General features: G+C 39.8%; 1 long non-coding RNA gene across 1 annotated transcript; it reads left to right on the plus strand.

The window, feature by feature from the left end:
* Positions 1–484: 484 nt before the first annotated feature.
* On the plus strand, positions 485–3,351 carry LOC119869621. Its single transcript, XR_005371466.1, has 3 exons — positions 485–671; positions 1,826–1,985; positions 2,860–3,351. It is a non-coding gene; the product is annotated as an uncharacterized LOC119869621 (long non-coding RNA).
* Positions 3,352–7,668: the final 4,317 nt, after the last annotated feature.

The following is a 7,668-nucleotide window of genomic DNA, read 5'->3' on the forward strand; positions in this document are numbered from 1 at the left end:
CATTTCCAGATGTGGGTCTGTGAGAGAATAGTTGAGTCTGGGAGACACAAGACATGTGAACTCTCTAGAAGGTGAAGGGTCTGTTGAGAAGGAATGCCGGTTGGGGTTCATTTCCAGACAGACTAGACCAGGAAATGATTTGTGGTGTCACAGCGGATGCCCCCTGGTGCAGTTTCCTGGTGTACTGTGGCAGGTGCGCTATTGTTCACTAACATCCAATCTCCTCTCCCTTTAGTGGTAGCCTTGTCTGGTGCATTGAATTGTATCCTTTGGAAAGATATGTCCAAGTCCTAACTCTTGGTAGCTGTGAATGTGACCCTGTGTGGAAATAGTGTCTTAGCAGTATGATTTCCTGTTGAAGATGACTGGTCTCTCTCTCTCTCTCTCTTTTTTTTTTTTAAGATTTTATTTATTTATTCACGAGAGACACACAGAAAAGGCAGAGACGTAGGCAGAGGGAGAAGCAGGCTTCCTGTGAGGAGCCCAATGTGGAACTTGATCCCAGGACCCCAGGATCAGGACCTGAGCCGAAGGCAGACGCTCAACCACTGAGCCACCCAGTCATCCTGATGGTTGGTGTCTTTATAAGAGGAAAAGAAAGGAAGGTTGGATCCTGAGACCCAGAGGCCATCTGACAGTGGTGTCAGAAATTGGAATGATTCAGTCGCAAGGTGAGAACACTAAGGATTGTCAACGGCCACCAGAAGCTAGGGAAGAGGGCAGGGAGGGTCTCTCCCTCAGAGCCTCAGTTGGGCTGATGCCTTTATTTTGGATTTATGGTTTCTTGAACTGTGAGAAAATAAATCTCTGTTGTTTAAATCACTCAGTTTGTGGTACTGTGTGATGGCAGCCCAAGGAAACCAATATATGCCCCCCAATTGTGCTATGCATATGGCCACTCAAAATATGACTACATCTCCCAGCTTCCCTTGCAGCTAGGTATTGAATTTCCTTACTACTTGGTTCTAGTCATTGGGATGTGCACTCCAGGATTGTGTACAACTTTCCAGTTACACCTTTAAGCATAAGGAAAAAGTGGTGCCTTGCCTTGCTCTTTCTGCTTTCTTCTGGCTGGAATGTACACAGAATGGTGGAGCTCCAGTAGCCAGCTTAAATTACAAAATGGAAACCACATGTTGAGTCTGTGAGGGGCTCAAGGAAGGGCTTGAAGGAACCTAGAGCCCTGATATTGTGGCTCTGCCTTACTGTCCCGGATTATTTACACTTCAATTCTTACATGCGGAGGAAATGAACTATCATGCTTAAGCCACCATTACTTTGACTTTTATTAGAGCAGCTGAATGTTTTCTCTAAGGAATACAGTTCTATTCCAGAGTCCTGCTTTGTTGCAGCCCCTGTCAGATACTGATATTTGAAAAGGACATCTGGTCTTACTGTCAATAGGACCAATGTTTTGAGTTTTTTTTTTTCTCCTTCCTTGATGATGGGAACAGACTGCATTTAGTTGATTCTCCTCCCAACCCCAGACATAGCTTCTCCATCTGATGGGACACATGTAAGCATGGGTCAGGGCCAGGAGGAAGATCATTGCCAGGATAAATCTCCTCATAGGGTTTGAATATACAGCCTTGACCTCATAATCATTCACATTTATCAGGCGCCGCCTTTCACTCAGCAGATTTCTAGCTAGATTTGGGTGCTCTGGCATCCCGTAATCCTGTTCCTATCAGAACAGGTAGAGCAAAGAATAAGCTGCTTCCAGTAACCAGCTCTTCTTTTCTGGGAGCAGAAATGCCCTTTATAGTGTTAATCTTGCATGTGTTTTTTTTTTTTTTTAAATGGTCCCTTTCTATTTCTGCATGAGAAATGTTGGGAAAGCTTCTCAGGGTAAGACCTGTGCAGTGCATGCGTACACACGTGCAGGAGTGCCTGCAGGAAGGTGAGCAGTGATGTGCAATGCGATGAAGAAAGATTCACCCTTTCCTGGCCTTGGCACCGTTTAATTCTCAAGACAATCCTGAGAGGTAAGAATTATTCTTTGTATCTTACATATGCATAAACCAATAGATGCATAGCTTGACCGCCAGTGAACAGCAGAGTCAAACATAGTTTCTACATTTGCTTTCAATGAACTTTTCCATACAAACGAATCACATCGTTTGTTATGACTGTAAAGCATTATGGGAAAGTAGAAATTCTAGAAATTTTTGCCTAATCTGATTATGGAACTGGCCACTCTGGAAATACAAGCAGAAAAGTATCTTTGGGGACCTGTGTTACTTAGGTTTTTCCTCCACACAAAGTTTACTTCTGCCTCCTTGGCCCTCCTCATCTTCTTGCACACTCAACAGTGACAATAGCAATCACACGCCTCTGGTTGTGTTAGAGAACATGAATTTCCAGACTCATGAAACTGGTGAAAGTTTTTGTTCTAACCTAATGATCGTGTTTGTAATTTGTTTCCTTGTTTTCTAGAATGTCCGTTCTTTCAGTGACAGTACTGATTTTGAAATTAACATTCTAGGCTCTTTTTATCCATAAAAAATCTTATTTGCATTAGCATAATTTCATTACACAAAAGCTTGAATTTGCACGTGGGCCAAGTAAAAAGGGAAGTGTTTTTAAAGTAACGTTAACTTCCTAGTTAAAAACGAACAACTTAGAATAGCATTTGAGTGTGTTGCCATCTTCTCATTTCTCTATAATTAACGATATGTAATATCATTGCGATGAAACTTTGTATTTTATGTCACATACACAAAGGAGTCTGTTTCTATAGATGGGTTTAGCTGTGTGCTCATGCACCACACACAGACATTTACACACTCATACACATTTGGCTCCCCTCTTTTCCCTTTTTACTTTATGATAAAGACTCCTCTCTTCCTTCCTCTTCAGCTTGCAAATTGTCAGTGAGAGAATGAGGAGAAGTGCTGTCCCTCTCCCTGGGGCTGACTTCACTTTGCACCAGTGTTCTCATGTCCCAAGGAGAGCTGGAGAAACGTCATCTGAGTGTTTCGTGGGGGCAATGCTGCCCTCCATTCCCATTGTGGGAAGAGGAACTCTGGCTCGGCCGAATGTCTTCTTGATGTCTCCTGATGGGGCAGCCCCCAAAGCCTGCAGTTCTTCCTTCTGGGGGTCATTAAGTTCTAGAGGGTACAATGTGATCTTTTTCATTTTGCCTTCCTCACCCTCGCAACCCCTCCCTGCTCACTTTCAGAATTTCAGAACAAAGCTCTTTGGGGAATACAGTAAGTGTTGGGAAGGATAACTGATACTATTGATTTTTAAAAACAGATTTATTGGGGTGCCTGGGTGGCTCAGTCGGTTAAGTGCCTGCCTTCGGCTCAGGTCATGATCTTAGGGTCCTGGGATTGAGCCCCGTGTCAGGCTGCCTGCTCAGCAAGGAGTCTGTTTCTCCCTCTCCCTCTGCCTCCCCTGCTTTGTGTTCACTCTTTCTCAAATAAATAAATAAAGTCTTTAAGAAAAATAAAAAAATAAAACAGATTTATTGAGGCATAATTTACATACCATAAAATTCATCCATTTTAAGTGTATAGTTGAATGAGTTCAGTAAACTTATACAGTTGTACAATCATCCTTATGTTTAGTTTTAGAACGTTTTCATCACCCCCAGGAGGTTTTAGAACACTTTCATCACCCCCAAGGTCTCCTGGTGCCCATTTAAAGTCAGCCTCCACAGCCACCTGTAGTCCCAGTCAACCACTGATCTACTTTATTTCTATAGATTTTCCCTCACTAGAAATATCATGTTAATGGGACCATTAAGTAAACATTTACTCTTTTATGCTTTGCTTCTTTAATTTAATTTGGCCTAATTTTTTTTTTTTTTTTTGAGATTCAACCATATTGTTTCAGGTTACAGTAGTTTCCTTTTTACTGCTGAATAAAACTATTCCAATGTGCGATTGTACTCCATTTTGTTTATCCATTCATTTGTTGATGGCTGGCTGGCTTTCTTCTGCCTTCAGTGAATAATGTGGGCTATAAGCATTAATGGCTATAGCAAATAATGTTGCTATGAACCTGGGTGTGCAAGTGTATGTTGTGAGTCTCTGCTTTTACTTCTTTTGGGTATATACCTAGAAGTGGAATTGCTGGATCACACAGTAATTATGTGTTTAATTTTTTTGAGGAATCATTGTACCATTTTCTATAGCAGTGCGCCATTTTACTTCCTACCATTAATGAACAGAGGTTCCAATTTTCCTCTGTCCTTGCCAACACTTGCTATTTTCTGTTTTTTTTTAAACCTTTATTTTATAATAGCTGTCAAATGGGTGTAGAGTGATATCTCATTGTGTTTGATTTGCATTTCTCTACTGATTAGTGATATTGGGCATCTTTTCATGTGCTTATTGATGGTTTGTGGAACTTTTGAGAAATGCGTACTCAAGGCCTTTGCCCAGTTTTGAATTGGGTTTGTTGTTGAGCTGTAAGAGCTCTTTATTTGTATTCTGAATATCAATCTTTGACCAAATACATGATTCATTAATATTTCCTCCCATTTTGTAGGTCTCTTTTCACTCTGTTGGTAGTGTCTATTGATGCACAAAAGTTTTAAGTCTGATGAATTAAGCTTATTTATTTTTTCTTTTGCGGTTTTTGGTGGGTTTTTGGTGCCATTGCCAAACCCAATACCATGAAGATTTCCCTCTGTTTTCTTCTAAGAGTTTTATAGATTTAGCTCTTTTGTTTGGGCTGTTGATCTGCTCTGAGTTAATTTTTGCATATGGCATAGGTAAGTGTCCAACCTCATTAATTTGCATGTGGATATCCAGTTTTCCCAACAACATTTGTTGGACAGTTGAATGGTTTTGGCATCTTTGTCAAAAATCATTGACCGTATATTCTAGGGTTTATTTCTGGACTCTGCATTCTGTTCTGTTGGTCTATATGTCTGTCTTTATGTTGGTGCCACACTGTTTTGATTATCATAGCTTTGTAGTATGTGTTGAAATCAGAATGTGTGAAGCCTACTCCAATCTTGTTCTTCTTTTTCAAAATTGCTTTGGTTATTTGGGGTTCCCTGAGATGTCATATGAATTTTAGGATAGATTTTTCTATTTCTGCAAAAACAGTGTTGGGGTTTTGATAGAGATTTGATAGATTTTGCTGAATCTGTCAAATACTTTGTTTTTTTTTTGTTTTGTTTTGTTTTTTAAAGATTTTATTTATTTATTCATGATAGTCACAGAGAGAGAGAGAGAGAGAGAGAGAGAGGCAGAGACACAGGCAGAGGGAGAAGCAGGCTCCATGCACTGGGAGCCCGACGTGGGATTCGATCCCGGGTCTCCAGGATCGCGCCCTGGGCCAAAGGCAGGCGCCAAACTGCTGCGCCACCCAGGGATCCCTGAATCTGTCAAATACTTTGAGCAGTATTGTCATCTTCCCATTATTATGTCTTCTAGTCCATGAGCAGGAATGTCTTTCCATTTTTGTATCTTTAAAATTTTTTCTTTTAAATATTTTTATTTTTTTTTAAGTAATCTCTACACTCAATGTGGGGCTTGAACTTAGGTCAAGAGTTGCATGCTATACTGACTGAGCCAGCCAGGCACCCCTGTATCTTCTTTAATTTCTTTTAGGAATGTTTTGTAGCTTTCAGTGTACAAGTCCTTTGCCTGCTTGGTTAAATTTATTCCTAAGGATTTTACTCTTTTAATGTTATTGTAAATAAAATTGTTTTCTTAGTTTCTTATTTGGATTGTTCATTGTTAGCTTATAGAGGTGCAACTGTTTTTTTGTTGTTGTTGTTCCCCTTGTAACTTTTAAGACCTTCATTTGCTATCATTTGACATCTAGAATTTCTTTTGAAAAATTTCACCCATTCTGATTCCCGTTTCTTTATATGCACTTGCTCCCTCCACTTCCCACCTTGACCCATGGAATTTTTATGGATAATTCTGTTTATCTTGGATGTTCTGAAATTTTATAATGATGTTCCTCAATGTGGATCCCCCGCCCCATTCATTATACTAGTCACTCAGAGTGTCCTTATTCCTTTAGTTCTGGGAGATTTTATTTGATTTTTCCACTAATAATTTTCTTCCTGTGAATGTTTCTCTTCTATCTTTATTAAATTCTTATGCTTTGGATTTTCACCCTTTGGGTTTATACCAGGTTTTTATATGTTCTCTAGCTCAATTTTCTACTCTATTGTCATTTAGTTTTAATTTATAGGGAATTTCCTTAACTTTTAAATTTAGCCCTTTTGAATAATGTTACTTTGGTTCTCAATTTTAATTTTTAAGAGTTCTTTCTTATTTTCAAGTTGGGCCTTTTGAATAGCATTATACTTTTTGCTTTATGGTTGAAAATCATTGTCTCTCTTGAGGATATTATTGTTTGGTCTACTTTTCCTCAGAATTCTTTTTCTCATGTTTGTGTTTGATTGTATCTTCTATGAGAAGGATTTCCTTAAGAGTCTGATGATCCTCGGCTCTCTGTTCACACTTCAATGGAGGCTGTTTGTGTGAAGGCGGAGGGGCTTCACTGGGGAGAGTCCAGATCAGGTTGCAGTGACCCTTTGCACTACACCTCTCCAGTGTCAGTATGTGGGGGGTCTTTTTTCCCATCCAATCTCCTGCTTCTGAGTCCTGTTGGTGTGTGTGAGGGTGTGCTTGCCTGCTTACATTTTAGAAACAGTGCAGGAAAGGGTGGAGGGTCGTATGCCTCACTATGTAAAGAGTAGACCTTCACTGAATTCCCTTATTTTTACTCTATTCCTAGCTCCTGTCCTTTGATGAACCCATCTGCCTGAATTCAGATGTCTTTGGTTAATTTTTTTTTTTTTTTTTTTTCAGAGAAAAGACTTCCAGTTTCCTTGGGTAATAGGGAAGCTAGATGCTTGTGCTGGTGAGGATTCCTGGGAAGTCCATGCACTCCTAATACAGACTTGTAATTACTTGCCTTCCTTCCACTTTGGTTCTAATATCCACAGGCTTGTTGGCTGAAAGTTTGCATACACCACATTATTTTGAACATTTTGGCTTTGTATTTAATATCTGGTGGGGCAAGCCTTCTCCCACCCATCTGAATTTACTTGGCTAGTCTCAGACATTGATTTTTAATACAGATTTTTAAAAAATCACTGAGTATTTCTATGGAGTTATACAAATCTGTACATATTTTATGATAATTTAGTTTCTCAAATAATCCTGTTGGGATTCTAATTGAATTCCTATTTTTAAAAAAATGATTTTATGTATTTATTTGACACACAGAGAGAGAGCGAGCACTTCTAGTGCCTTGTAAGGGCCTGGAACATGTTAAGCTTTCAAAAAACCCCTGTTAAATAGAAATAAACCTCTGATTCCATTGCCTATGCTCTCCCTATTACACCATTCTATCTGATTTGTACTCAGATCGCAGAGCCAGCTGGTAGCAGAACCAGAAGAACTCAGGTGTCATAACTCACCACTCTGTACTTTTTATACCACACTTATACCTGTAAAACAATTCTTAGCAGTTATACACAGTCCAGCATAAGGGCTGTGCCAGTGTGAATGGAAGGTGATAAAGTCATGGAAGTCAAAGTGTTTTAAAATCCCAGAGAAATATCTCTGCCTAGGTCAATCTGTCCCACTCCTAGAACAAGCTCCCGGGTGGGTGGGCAGGACCGGCAGGTGATACCTCCAGTTCGGACGGGTACATTTATGGTGGGGCTGAGGGAATATTATCAAA

This window comes from Canis lupus, chromosome 16, assembly GCF_011100685.1.
Source record: "Canis lupus familiaris isolate Mischka breed German Shepherd chromosome 16, alternate assembly UU_Cfam_GSD_1.0, whole genome shotgun sequence".
In the NCBI taxonomy this organism is placed as follows: Eukaryota; Metazoa; Chordata; class Mammalia; order Carnivora; family Canidae; genus Canis; species Canis lupus.